A 15,487-nucleotide genomic window follows, 5' to 3' on the forward strand; every position below is an offset into this window, starting at 1 on the left:
TTAGAAATTCAACTTATTGTTTTATTTATTTCAGTCGGAAGCACCACTAATAATTAAAAAAAATTGTGCCATCTCTGACAGAAGTCTTTTAGTGGGAGTTTAAGAAATTATTTAAAAATAAAATGATGAATTTATTCCAGTGGGAAGATGAGAGACTGAATAATTCATTATTAATTCCATGATGCCATAATACTGTGCAGCACTTTACGCAAAAAAAATGAAACCATCAGTTACAAAGAACTAATGCCTCTGAAGAGGCAACATATACATGGAGATGAGCAGAAAGGCACCATGGTGAGCCTCAGGTCTTGTACATGTCCCCTTTTCCCCTTTCTTTTTTCTTCTCTCTCTTTCTCTCTATGGCCCTCCCTAATTTTGAGTCCACACCATTTTGGCATGGACAAGATTAATAACTGAACTAGAAGAAAAGGCTTTCCAAAAGACCTGAAGGGATGGAGGAATGCAGATGTAACAGTTAAGCTGAGACTCAGGACATGCTGGTAGCAGTAGAGGATAAGATTAGAGTGACCTGAGAAGGAGGGAAGGCAACACGAATTGTACAGGCAGAAACAGTGTGAGGACTGGACAGGCAGGTCATTACCACAATTTTTGCTGTCTTTGATGCATAAATAGGATGCAAAGGATGAGAGAGAAGTCAGAGGCACTAAACAAGCAAGGCGCATGTTACCACCTCATAGACAAGAATAATCCCAGATCCTTTCTCAGATTAATGCTCTTATTCATGGGCCTGTACTCAATATCTGTCAAGTAACACATTCCTGTGAGAGAAAGACAGGTAAATCCCCACTGGGATACCTGCAATTTGCTTCTAGTGGAGAAGAGCAAAGTAATGGTCCCAGTCCTTCTTCATCAAGGGGAGCTCCGGCAGAAGGGAGGGAAAGGGTAACCAGACTGTGACAGCAAATATTATTTTAACATTAAAGTGAAATTATTTTCCTGTTTGTACTCTGATTCCAAACAGGATACCTTAAGAGTCTTTTTGTATCAACCCATCTTACTGGATTTATTTGTTTTGTGACCCTCAGTATAAATACAACTCAATATTACACATTGATTTAAAACATTTCCACTGTGAAGGAGAATAGTGAGTTTATGATGATGAGATGTTAAGTGATGAAAAACAAGGTCACAGTGGCTGTTTTATTCTGTTCTCTATAGGTTCTTGTATTTCACTGGTCTCCTAGAGCACCTGGAAATAAGGCAGCAGTGCATAGTGAGGCCTCATTAATCTCAGGTGGATGAAGTTTGCTCTGTTTGCTCTGTTTCTCAATTAGTTTGCAGTGTAGAAATTTTGTATTTGGGGAATGGGAGAGAAACTCGTTTGTCTTATTGCATGTTCTGCTGAATCCTAGAAAAGGAAAAGACAAGCGAGTGTGCTCTGCCACAGTTTGCAAAGTGATATCATGAATGATGGCCTCTGCTTCTCATGGGAGTTCATCCACAGCCTCAGGTCTGCCTGACCAATGCTCCATCTCCTGCCCAGAGGTTCGTTATTTTGCTGCAAGCCACACAAGAGACACTGTTCTGGAAAGACCTTTGGGAATTAGCACAGCCCTAAGCAAATGTTTGGGCACTATGGCAACTGGCCAGGCGCCTGTATATTACTTCTTTATTGACTTGTCTGTGGTGACATGCCTGTGATGAAAGGCATTTGGGCAGCTCAGCAAGGTGGCATGGCCTGAGGAGGCAGATATGTGTTCTTCTAACATACGCAATAAGGGATGAAAACAGGATAACTATAACAGGTACTCTTTGGGGTTTGTTTTGGTTTGGTTTTTTTGTTTGTTTGTGGGTTTTTTTGTTTGTTTTTTTTTTGGGGTGTGGTTGTTTGTTTTGGGTTTTATTGTTTTTGTTGGTTTGGGTTGGTTTGATTTTTTTTTGGGGTGGATGAGGGGTTGGGGTTTTTTTGGGGGGGTGGAGGGAGGAGCTTTTTTGGGGTTTGATTGTTTTTGTGGTTCCCCCTGCCCCTCAAATACAAGGCCAGCCCCACCTGTTCTATTTGTGGCATTATATTCTTGGTAAAACAAGAAATTATACCCATGTCAGAGCTCGCCAGGAACACAAGGAAGTATTCTATCTGCAGTTTCCATAAGTCAGCCATCACTGTTCATGATGAAATATGACATGCAAAGTCGTATTCCAGAAGTGCAGAGGACACTGAAAAAATTTAGTTCTGAGCATGCATCCATGTGTAGTGGAGCATCAGGGAAAAGGCAGAGCTTGCAGCAGGGACATGGTCTTTCCAAAACAGCTCAGCTATGACACTGGATACCTGGTAGTGTTAAGCCAAGTTTAAGAGTTCTCCAATAACAAATCTGTTGTGTATATAGACAGACTTCTGACAAACATGTCCTCGATCCTGTATGTTGCAGATACCCTCTTTCACTGATGGGATCTGTGTCTGTCCCTTATCTATTCCCCTCACTCCCCTGCCTCCAGTTTGCATAGCAAACCTGTGGCAGTTAGTGCAGGTTTTTCTGGAGAGAAGCTTGTAGAAATAAGGGAATAAAATTTAGTAGCCATCTCTCATATTAAATTTTATGATTTTTCTTTTAGCACAGGAGTTGAAGAGAACTTGGTGGGTTTTTTTCCACTGCCAAGATTGTAATTTGAATTTCTGAGCTACTTGTAGGTCAATAAATTGTGTGTAACTACAGGTCTCTGCAGAGCAACCTGGGATACACAGACCTTCAGAGGCAACTGTGCAGGGGCCCTGAGGGCCTGGTGGCAGAGAGGCTTGCAGGCATCAGCTGCTGCCATTCCTTGAAAAGATGCAATTATGCAGGGACAAAGAACCCTCCAAGAAAACAATCAGCTCCAGGAGCCCATCTTGTTTGAAAACTTGGCTATGCACATGCATATGCTCACTGAAACCAAAAGGATTTCTGCATAATTTCTTTTGCTACAGGCCAGGGCTTATGGACAGAAAGCCGTGCCTAAAAATAAACTCACACCACATTAGTCCTAGATCTTGTTTTTTGAGGAGTTTAAACTGTTTCTCGTGTGCATCCAGTAACAAGCTTTGGAAATAGTCAAGAGACTCCAGGTGGCTGCCTGCTCCTCTGGGCAGAGGAAGTCACAACAAATAAGAAGTGATGTTGGCTGGGGAGAAACTGCTGTTCTGAAAAAGGATTTACTAATGGGTTTGACCCAATCTCCATACACCTATCTCTGGACTTTGTGCTAGTCATTGTCCTCTTTGTTACCATTGCCTGGTGATGACGGCTATTAACCTTCTCAAAACAAAAGTGCCAATACACTGGAGGACATCACCAGGCTGGAAAAGCTCTGGTTTATGAAGAACAGTCATGTCTGCACAAATAAAATTTTGAATTGGCTGTGCTTCCCATGAGGAAATGAAGAAATGATCATAGCTGCCCAATAAGATGACCTCTTCTCCTGGGGGTAAGGGTTGGCTAAGGACACTTCTCGCAGACTGCTACAGTGGCATGAAAATTCATGATCTTATGGGAAAAGCAAACAGAGTCACCCTGCTCATGCATAGTTGAAATAAAAAGACCAATGAGAAGGCAAACCAGAAAAGATGAGGCTGTAAATGCTGGCACTGGAATTAAGATAAGTGATCTTGGCTTTGATGTTATAAGATATGACTGGGAATGGGGGAAAAAAAGATATTCTTACTTGTAACCCACACAAGGTACAGGACTGATGTATCAAAGCACATAACGCTATCTGTGTTGTTTTGGATGCCCAGTCCCAAGGAAGCTGATGCTGCTTGACACGTGTTTGTCAGGAACATGCCTTGAGCAAAAATGAAGCATACAGAGTCATGCCAAAAGCCTCTCACGCCCCGGGGGGCAAAAGTGGCATCACACCAGAGGATGAGTGTCTCTGCTGTAGGGTCTCATTGGAGAATCTAGCAGACCACCAAGGCTGTCCTGGAACAACTTTGACGTAGTTCTTGTTGCGTGAAAATCCTACAATTCCATGGCTGAAAAGAGAGACCCTGTGATCAGCAATGTTAAATGCTGACAAAAGAGCCACAGAAACTAAAGGGAAACCTAACTCTTCTGCTTTTAATATATTATTTAGGAATCTTGAGATGTGCTGTTTCAGCCTGTGATGATTACAGAAAGTCTTGCTGAATTATTCCATGGAACTGAATTTGCAGTGATGTTACAGCTTATTCCTCCACTGATGTGTCAACACTATATGACTGTTTTTAAAGGGCTCAGAGGAATTCGTGGTATGCAAATGCAAGTGAGAGTGCTGTTTTTTTCATGTCATGGCTACTGAGAGAGGCACAGAGAGCAGCCCCATCCACGTTCCATGCGCCTGCAGAGCAGCTCTGGGCCTTGGAGCATTGATCTTTCATGGCTCCTCTGCAGCAAAAACATATTCTTCCCTAAGAAACCACTTTGCTTGGTGGGATGGAAATCATTGTTTAAGGAAGTTTATATTCATTGAAGGGCTGTCTCATTTAATAGTCTTCTGTCATTAGGCTTGTGACGTTATTGTAGAGACTTTCAGTGCTATGTGCAGATGAAAATACAAATAAGGAGATGTGAGAATTAACACTTTTAATGATGTTTTTCAGGAGTAAACAGAATTAAATTTTCCAGTGGAAATTATCAACTCCAAAGACAATATCTAAGTGGGTGCCTAGGGGTATATGCAGCTGTTTTGTCAATCAAGGGCAGAAGGGTTATTCTACCTTCCTATTTAGTTAATGGTGTTCTTGCTTTCTGATGTGGAGTATATATTGAAATTTTATCTGTCCTGGACCAAACTTTATTGCTGTGTTGTGCATCATTAGTGCCAGATCAGCTTTCTGTCACAGTGAAAACTCGCCTATGGCTCTGAAGTCCTCTTGAGGCTATGGGATCATAGTAGTAATAACATTGTCTGTGACCTGGAGGGAACGTGGCAGGTTCCTTGCCTGCTTCCTGATGAGACCACTTCTCCTTTAGAGCAGCAGGGGAAAGATTATATGAGATGAAGCCAACCTTTTTTTAATTAGTTAATTGATTATTTCAAGGAGATGTGTCCCTGCACTTAGTCCAGTGCAGATGTATGAGAACTGGCTTGTTAGCATTAAGAAAGTGGAGGTTCTCTTGTGTCCCTTTCCTCCCACACCCTTGAACATGCATTTACAAAAATGTTGATGTCTTTTCTTTGTCATTTCACATCTGTTTTTTTTTCTATGGTGCTCTGCTTATGATCTGCTTTTGGGTGTGGACATGGTCATGGAACATGATATGTTCTGTGTCTAGAGCATCTGAGATCCTGCATTGTTTCCCTAACATGAATGTTTCACAATTAGGTTAATCCCCTGGGATTTGATAAGCACATCAATCAGCAATTTTGTGCAAATTGACACCATACTGATCTATTGTTTCCAGATATATCCTGGTAGAAAGTTACCTTCCTTAAAGCAAAAGGGAAAAGAAAGAAAGGGGAATCTGTCATTAGTGGAGCTCCACAGGGCTCCATCTTAGGCCCCCTGCTCTTCAACATCTTCATAAATTACTTGGATGCAGGACTGGAAGGGACATTTTGTTTGCAGATGACACAAAACTGGGAGGAGCTGTTGACTCCCTTGAAGGCAGGGAGGCCCTGCAGAGAGACCTCAATAAATCAGAGGACTGGGCAATCACCAACCATATGAAGTTCAACAAGGGAAAGTGCTGGATTCTGCACCTGGGATGGGGCAACTCTGGATGTTCATACAGACTGGGGAATGAGATGCTGGAAAGCAGCGCCATGGAAAGGGACTCAGGGGTCCTGGTCAATGGCAAGTTGAGTATGAGTCAGCAGTGTCCTGGCAGCCAGGAGGGCCAACCATATCCTGAGGGCATCAGGCAAAGCATGGTCAGCTGGTCAAGGGAGGGGATTGTCCTACTCTGCTCTGCACCGGGGAGGCCTCACCTTGAATATTGTGTGCAGGTTTGGGTGCCACAATATAAGAAAGATATTGAGCTTTTAGAGAGTGTCCAAAGGAAGGCAACGAAGATGGTGAAGCTGTATGAGGAGCAGCTGAGGTAATTTTGTCTGTTCAGACTGGAGAAGAGGAGACTGAGGGGAGACCTCATTATTGTCTACAACTTCCTCACAAGTGGAAATGGAGGGGCAGGCACTGATCTTTTCTCTGTGGTGACCAGTGACAGAACCCAAGGGAATAACATGACGTTGTGTCAGGAGAGGTTTAGGTTGGATATTAGGAAAAGGTTCTTCACCCAGAGGGGAGTTGGGCACTGGAACAGGCTCCCCAGGGAAGTGGTCACAGCACCAAGCCTGACAGAGTTCAAGAAGCATTTAGACAATACTCTTGGGCACATGGTGTGACTCTTGGAGGTGGTCCTGTACAGGGCTGGGAGTTGGAATAGATGGTCCCTACCAACTCAGTGTATTCTCAGATTCTGTAATTCCTCAGAGATTGCTGTCTTCTCAGCTCTGCAAGCACTGACCTCATAAATCTCCTCAGCCCACACACCTCCCTCCAACCCAACCCTCTCACCATGAGAAGAATGAACTGAATGGATCCTCATTATTTAACAAGTGTATTCAGCCAAGTCCCTGAAATGAGCCACACCACAGCTCTGCATCCTTTCCTCTCCTGCCTGAAACCCACCATGGCGCTCAGGGCTGCATACGTCTACTATTCCCAGAATCTGGAGGGGGAAGAGGATAGAGCCTCACTTGGGAAAATACCCGGCAGAGTCCCATGGAAACTTTGTTTCTTAACCATTACAGCCACAAGCTGGTAAGCTGTAGAGATGTCATGTCTGGCAGCTGCAGAGAACATGCAAGAAGCAAGGTGCTTTCCCTGTTGCAGTACCTGCCTGTTCTCCCTGCACTCGCGATTCTCTGTCTCTTGCTGCACCATGTCTGTCCTGTAGCTGAACTGGGCAGTGAGGTCTAAAGCCCTTCCTTCCCATGTGGTGCAATGGTGCCTAGGGCAGTGCCCCTCTGGCAAGCTTCTAGTTGTCCTCAACCCTTACTGATTCCTGTTGTAGAGAAGAAAAACATCTAGAAGCTCAAAGGCATAAAATAAAATATATTTCCCTCCTTTAAATATAGAGTGATCAACCTACTTATAAAGGTGAAAAACATTGGGTCATTACATCTACATAAAAGAGCACTGTGTGTGAGCAAGAAGTCGGCTGTGGCAGCTGCCACCCAGCAGTGAGATCAGCAGGCAGGTCTTTCTCAGCTGTAAATAGTCTGGGCACGGGTGGTTGCATCTGTTGCTGGGTCACTGAAACTGCCTAATCTCTACATGAATGCCGGAGCCTTACTGCTTTTCAAGTGACTGATGATTCCCTAATTTGTGAGTCTGAGAGTGACCCTATGCAAGAGCCTGCAGATATAAGTAAAGAAGGAGCACAGGGAGCCCTGTCAGCTCACTGGGGACAACAAGTGCAGGCAGCCGACAGCTGGAGCTGATGTATGGTCCTGTTGCTCACCTCATGGATTTAGGGAATTATTAAGTAAATGATAGTGGCTGTTGGTGAAATCAGCAAATTTTGCAAGGTGCTTTGGTGCTTGGAAGCTCACAGGCTTCCTCCCTCATCACGGTTTGCGGTGGTGAGTGAGAATGGAGGGGGTTGTGTTACCAGCATCAACAGAGTGGATTGCCCTGGGGACCATATGGCTGCATATAGGGAGCACCCCAGGTGAGTAACAAGAGGAATCATGGGTCTTCATGTACAAGCATAAAATGAGAGTATATGGCATTTGGGCTTTTCTCCTTCCTCCACATTTACAACCAGTTACCTCTGTGTAAGTTTTTCAAGTGTGTAAGTTTTTCCGGTTTTTCCACTAAAAAATGAAGAAGCTTTTTGGTGCTGAATGCACCAAAATTGAGCTGAATGCACCAAAAAAACTGGGATAAAATGATGATAGAGGAATGCTTGGCCCAAGAGATGAGAGCCTGGCTCTCTGCTGTACAGAAGAGGATCCAAGCAAGGGTCTGCATGGCTTTGTGTGGGTGTTGAGGCATGGTAGAGGGATTCCTGCACTGAGATCATTACTAGCAGGTAGCAGTCTTTCTGTCTCCTAATTTCTCCATCAGTAAATGCAAAATTGTTTTTGTTTTAACACAAAACTTAGTTGAGAATTTAGAGGGTTTTTCTCCTATAGGTATGGAAGAGCTATTCTTTGTACCTGATTACTGGGAAATGTGTGCATCTTACAGGCAGTTTGATATGTTGCAAGTACAAATATTTATTGTAAAGGCAGGCAACAAATCAGCTTTTAATCAGTTATGAGATCAACTCCTACTTGATGTTTGTGATGTTGAGGTGTTTTGGTATCTTGAGCTGATTCCTGATTCTTGAAGTTTTCCTCCCTGCTTGATTATCAAAGATAGCAGAATGCATAATTCATGGCCTTTCATATTCATGTTTATATTTTTGGTTTATGGTAGGCGAAATCCTTTGCCATTTTAATGGAATATAAGCCCACCCACTACTCTGTTATTGAATAAGGATTAACCTGATAAATACATGTAGTTATTACAACTCATCTTCTGGAAGGAAGTTCTTTCCGAGGCAGTCTCCCTGCTGGCAGTTCTAAAAGGCTGGCTTCAGCCTCTTTGGACATTGGATACCTCTTCCTCTTGGCACAAGTCTTCCTCCCTTACTGCTAATGTTGTTGTGTCTATAGGCTAAAAAGTAGGAGTACCTTTTGAAACTGAACACTCTGTGAGGTTGCTTTCAAAAGCTTTTTTCTGCTTTTTGTTTGTTTGGTTTGGGGTTTTTGAAAGATTTTTTTGTGGTTTCTTCTCCCCCTCCTCACCCCCCCCAAGGAAATCCCATTATGATCCTTCCTGTCCATTTTTTAATTAAAAATTAAATTGTTCTCAAATTAATTAATCAATTTTAGCTATTCTCATTATCCACATTATTTCCATCCCTAAATTAATAAACATTACAGGGATCTTGTTGTTCTTGTGAAAACTGGCCTGATGACACCTACTTTCATAGAAGTTTCATTTGTATCATAATTTCCTCTTTTTCTCATGGCTTTTGCTGACTGTTACAATATCTTTTGTCCCTGTTCCTAAGTCTCCCTTCTCTTTAGCAATATGTGAGAAAAAAAATCTGTTGCAAGACACCATTTTTTTTCATCTTTAATGGTATTTTGGAACTATGAGATCATGCACTGAATTTTTACTGGTGAAGGAGCCAGACTTCTCTAAAGAATATTCCCAAGAGATTTGATACCTGTTGCAATCATTATTACTGTGGTGTTGTGCACATGTTGATCAAACTTCTGTCTTCCATGGCCAAAGGAAAATAATTCCTCTTTGATTCAAGTATGATATGCTCTGTTTCATTTGGATTTGTCCCCACTGGAGCAATTTGGCTTCAGAAGCATTTTGTGAAGCTGGTCACTGAAGTGCTGTTTTTGTAGTAAAGTAGATTTGCTGTGAGTGTATTTGACACTGTTATCCCAGTAGTGTCGTTTCTCAGTTCTTTTATGGTGTTGGTATTTTTGTCACTTTCACATGGGTTGGATCTGGCCTGATTCCCTAATTTCCCAAAAGGTGGACAAGATTGCTTTGCTACATATTGAAATGCTATCTGCTATAGTCTACTCCTAGCTCATGCTGTCTGCAGTTTGGGAGGAGTGTTTCTATGCTTTATTGTGCTGCTTTGTGTGCTTCTAGCTGCTAGAACATCACCAGGTGACCTCACCCCTTGCCAGCTTTGTCAGTATTTCTGGACTTCTTGTAACTTGACCTTATGGAATAACTCATGTGGAGGATACAGCAAAGAGCACTCACCATTAGCTCTGTCTTCTTAACAGGTAGGTGAAAGAGGCTAACACTTTCTGTCCAGCCTGCCAGATCTGATATTTTGGGGGTATTTCTGCAGAGTTGCCTCTAGAGCATGACCATCATTTTCCTTTTTCTCTGGTGTGGCCAGAGAGACCTGATCAATTAAGAAGTCGATGTCCTTTAATGGCATGTACTGTATGTGCTACAATTTCAGGACATTCTACTCTACTGCCAGGCACAATGCTGCTTTTCATGGCACACCCTGTACCTGCTTCAAAATGTCCTGCATTCCTGCACTGCTTGCTTCTCACTCAGTGCTGCAGGTGGCTACCAGCCAGCTGTCTTTTTTATGGGTTCTATTCCTCAAGAATTTTTCTAATACTATATTTTATCGATATTTTCACTTATATTCTTCTGAATTTGCTGTCTTTAATAACTATCCTTCATCAAGTTGTTCCTTCCTGTTGAGCCTCCAGGCTCAAAAATGAGGCATCACAATGAACAAGAAATCAGGCAAAGGGGGCAAGAGACCTGCATGGGTGAGCAAAGAACTCCTGTCACTATTCAAACATAAGCAGGAAGTGGAAGCAAGATTGGCCACTTAGAATGAATACAGAGAGGTTGTCAGAGTATATAGAAATGAGATGAGGTCAAGGCCCATCTGGAATTAAATCTGGCCAAGGATGTCAAGGACAACAAGAAGGGTTTCTTCAAATACATCAATGACAAAAGGAAAACAAGGTATAACGCCATCCCATTACTAAATGGAGAGACGACCTTGGTAACAGAAGACGCAGAGAAGGCAGAGTTACTGGATACCTTCTTTGAACTGGTCTTCACTGACAAGGCAAGACCTCGGGAATCTCTGGCCTAGGAGAGCCAGGTAATTGAATATTGGAAGAGAGATTTTCCCTTGGTCAAGGAGAGCTGGTTTAGAGAACATCTAGGCAAACTTGACATCCACAAGTCCATGGGCTCGGACAGGATGCATCCATGAGTGCTGACAAAGCTAATGGACACCACAGCTGTGCTACTCACCACCATCTTGAGCAGGGAGATTGGACCAGATGACCACTGTGGTCCCTTCCAACCTTACTCATTATGCAATTCTATATGTATTAAGAAAAAAATCTCAAAGACATTATTCCACAAATTACTTGATATCTTGTACTTGTGTGCGTTAGCTGCTGGATGGTAGCAGCCTAAAAGTACATTCTCATCTCATGACATGTCAAGGTAAATGCTAGCCTCCATTTTTCCCTTTAGTGGCAGCAACCAGTCTCCCATACCTCCCATTTGCTGAGAATGGGACTATCTGCAAATGTTTCTGGTGCTGGGGCAATGCAGGCGTGTCGACAGAGGTGAACAGATAATTTCAAGCTCGTTTGTTTTGATTATTTGTTTGGTTTGGTTTGTTTGTTTGCTTTTGTAATTTTTTTCCCCAAATGTGGCCTTTCCAAAGACTTTCAAGAGAGGTCTTCCCTCAGTTCACTAGGGTCTCTGAGCACCCTTCTTCTCCTACTTTCTCTTAGTTTCCTATGCTTGCTGCCATCTCCACCTCTAATTTCGTCTCCTGTGGCACTCTCCTTCCACCGCCCTGGGCTGTGCTGACAGGCAGGGTGTCTTCTTAGCTCCCCACCTTGGGAAAGCTGCATACTGCTGCCTGGCTACGCTGAGCATGCTGCCACAGGAGCAACTTTAACTGCTCCTTATTTCACCCTGTCTTGCATATTTAATTGCTTTTACTAGTGTCAAAATTAATGGAGGGTCTCTGGTGGCCAGTCCCTGTTGAGCAGAGACAACTGTCAGCTAACTCTTTGCCTTCGCCCCTTGGTGACCTGGTGACTGCTGAGAGTGTTTAATGCTCACGGGCTGCCTGATTGACAAAGGACTGTGTGGTGCTCCTTCTGAAATAATTAACAGGGCCATAGATTTTTTTTTTCTACTTTCAGTCTTTGACTACTCATAAAATCAGAAATGTTTCCCAAAAGGCAAAGTATGAAGGGCTCTTATGGAGGGGGAACAGAGCTGTTGTTTTCAGTGTGAACAGATTATGAGGTTCCTAAATGCTCTGAAAGTGTGTCTGTCTTCAGATTTCATAAAAGTAAGCAAAAGCTGATGTAAGGATAGGTGCAATCATGCAAGAGTTTGTAAGGGAAAGCTAGAACTTGTTTCACTTGGGAAAACTGTGAAATGCCTTTTGAAACAGGTTAGATATTTTTTTCCTTCCTTCTGCATTTTGGAAAAGGTTGCAGGGAAAAGCTGTGATCAAGCTATCTCTCTCTGTGGTATGCAGAGGGATAACATGTTTTGCAGACATGTGCAAGGCCTTCTTGGGCCAGAGAATGTGGGGGAGAGAAAAAGAGAGGATAAAGGGGGACCTGAGGGGGCAGGAACTCCCCTTTTGCCCCTGAAGATCTGATGCAAATTGCATCATAAAAAAGGTGGTCCATGCATCTGAAATAAACCTTTTTTTTTAATCCTTCCACTGCCTTGGCATTCTTGGGAAGAATACCTGCATATTTTTACCTTACAGTTGACCTTCATACTTTCTTCCACTCCACCCCCTAAAAGACTGCCAAGACTATTACCTTTTGATTTTAATTTAGAAGTCTTGATTAACTTCCTGGTTACTGATAACTGTTTGGAACACAAATATGTTTTCAGTTGTTGATAGTGAAATCTAGTTTTAAGTTTAAGGCTTTTCAATTTTTTGAACAAAGCCATGGAAAATTGGAGGAAAAAATTAATCTATCAACTACTTCACAAAAGATGGCTTCCCCACATTGACCATAGAGCTACAAATAACTTTAAGGATAGAAAACTGTACTGCAATGCTTTAAGCCTCACATGCAAACTATGCAGAGCAAGGCTAGGCCATATTCTTCTCAATTTCTAAAAAAGCATAGCTATTAATAACTCTCCCTGCATTTGGCCCCACTCCCAAAGAGCATATATGATGTTTATAATTTTATCCAAAGTCTAGTCATGTTATTACCCAAGGCTAGGATCTAAGTTATAAATAATTAAGATTTTAAAAGGTTTTGAATTGGCTTCAAATTTGGTAAATAATCTAACCAGCACTTTGTTAAAAATGCTTTATTTGTTTTTGTTCTAGGTCTGTTCATGTCCTACATACTGATATCTAAGTCAATTGAAGAGCTTCCCAAAGGAAATAAAAAAATCACAGCTGTGATTCCATTAGCAAGAATATATCCATTGCAGACAACATTTGCAGTTCTGTATATAGAGTTTTTAGGCTCTGATTTATTTGTAAGACCTTAGGAAGTAACTCAGTCATCATTTGTAGCTTGGTGAAGATCTCTGGCTAGCGCAGCATTTAGCTTAAGTACTACATCTTACACTGACATAACTAGGCTAGCATTTCAGATGTAGGAGCAGCTACTTGCCCTAGTTTTGCACTTAAAGTACACCATAAGCACAAGAATGATTCTTAAGTGGGTTTAACAGCCTCTATTGAAAGTTTGATTTGATCTAGGTTGGTAGTTTGGAAGTACTTGTATCTACACAGGTTATTCCTGCTGCAAGGTACATAGATCTTGTGCTTAATGAATAGAAAATTAAGGGGTGACGCCAATTCCTCTTGATATCAGAGGAAGATGAAGGGCTTTGCCCTGGTGTGTGACTGCAGATAAGATGAAGGACAAAGAAGAAATAACAAAAGTTAATAAAAGGGCAGCAAAATGAATAAGGAATGTAATACTTGAGAGACTTTCCAACTAGAGAGACTTTTAAAAGGTAATCAAAACTTACGAAGAGAAAGATTATATGTTGGACAAATCTAAAATATTCATACCATCTTCAGAAAGAACTGGGTGACCTTGAGGACTGCAGTAATGGAAAGGGACTGAAATTTAATGGTACAAAATGAAAGGTCAGGTACTCACTAACTTATAACAAAACCTTTATTACAAATTGGTATCTTATCATCTGTAAATGACAGAGGAGGAAAAGCTTCTGCAGGCACTAGTAGATCAGAGTGGCTGTAAGTATCCAAAATTATGTGTCTATGAAAAAAGGCTATTCAACTAGGTTAGCTGTCTGCAGTGTTGGTAGGAAAATATCAATGCCATTACAGATGGAATGCTAGAAATACGGATCCCCACCCTAGCATCCCAGGCTGCATTAGGCAAAGTGCTGCCAGCAGGACAGGGAAGGTGATCCTTCCCTCCTGCTCAGCCTTGGCAGATGCCTGGAGTTCTGTGTCCAGTTCTAGGCTTTCCAGTACAAAATTGGACATAGTGGAGCAATGTAGGGCCATGAAAATGATTAAAGCCCTGGAATGTCTGACATATGAGGAATGGTGGAGAGAGCTGGGACTGTTCAGCTTGAGAATCAGAAGGCTCAGGGGGATTTATTCAGTGTGTATTATACCTGATCAGGGAAGTAAAGAAGATGGGCCCAGGCTTTTCTCAGTGGTCTCCTAGTGATGGGACAAGAGGCAATGGGCACAAACTGAAACACAAAATTCCATTTAAAAGTGAGAAGAAACTTTTTTTTACTGCGATGGTGAGTGAGCCTTGAAACAAATTGCCCAGAGAGGTTATGGAGTCTCCATCCTTGGAGATATTAAAAATCAACCCAGGCATCACTCTGAGCAACCTAGTCTAGGTGACCTTGCTTTGAGCAGGGGATTGGACTAGATGATCTCCAGAAGGGCATGCCCACCTCAGTTATCTCTGTTTGTGTGATCCATAGGAGATAGATTCAGAGTGCAGAGAAGGGTCACAGGGAAGAGAAGGGACCTATGCAGTGTAGGGAGGGGGATGTAAGCACCAGAGAGAGGGTAATTATTTATTGCAAAAGATCACACAATAACAACTGGGTTTATGCTTGCCATAAATAACTGGAAAGTTGAAGTCAAAAGAGGTCATTTAGACATCAGAGTAATCACATTTGCTAACAACCTTCCAGACAGCAGAGACAAAAGAGAAAAAAAAAAGGTAGCACAATTGTAAGAATTTTTTAAAAAACAGCTTATAGAAATCATTGGAAAAGAAATGCTATGATGCAATATCTCCATGAAGATGGGGTCCTTCAGTCCAAAACATTCAAATATAGAGGTCTCATTTGGGCTTCTCCAGTTTCTGTCTCCTTGAGGAACAAGTGAACTCTAAGAAGTAAAGTTGTTGATCTCTGCAACTCACATCTGTAGGACATAATTAAAAAAGCATTATGAGGATGAAGAGAGAATAAGAAACTCAAATGCATAAGAACACCTTCTGTAGTTAAACTGTTTGAGCCATGATAGAGATTTAAGCAAAATCAGTCATAGTTATAGTAACATTGCTGTTGCAGTGGAACTCAATGGGGTGAGAGACCTGGAGGCATTGCTTTGAAAATATAAAATGTTTAATTTTCCTTTAAACTGAGCCTTTCTTATCTTTCTTTAGAGTCCCATTTAACACATTAGAATGCAAGAAGTATGTTATGAGGATAAGCTACCATTTGGGTTTTTTTTCTCTATACTGTTGCCTGGTTCTAGAAAAGGTTTTCTAGAACTTCTTTCACATTCTCCCAGAAAATTGTTTGGTCCCAAAGCTCCAAGTCAAATGGACCAAAATGCATTTGAATAACTCCTTTGAGGATACATCTGCAGTTCCACAATGTACAGATGGTTCAAGCTATGTGGGCAATTGGACATGAGAGAAATCCTATAAAATTGATAACAATTACACTTAACACAATTATTAATTCCAA

The sequence above is a fragment of the Empidonax traillii genome, unplaced genomic scaffold (assembly GCF_003031625.1).
Source record: "Empidonax traillii isolate 1590-97213 ecotype Southwest subspecies unplaced genomic scaffold, ASM303162v1 scaffold21:size2437335, whole genome shotgun sequence".
In the NCBI taxonomy this organism is placed as follows: domain Eukaryota; kingdom Metazoa; phylum Chordata; class Aves; order Passeriformes; family Tyrannidae; genus Empidonax; species Empidonax traillii.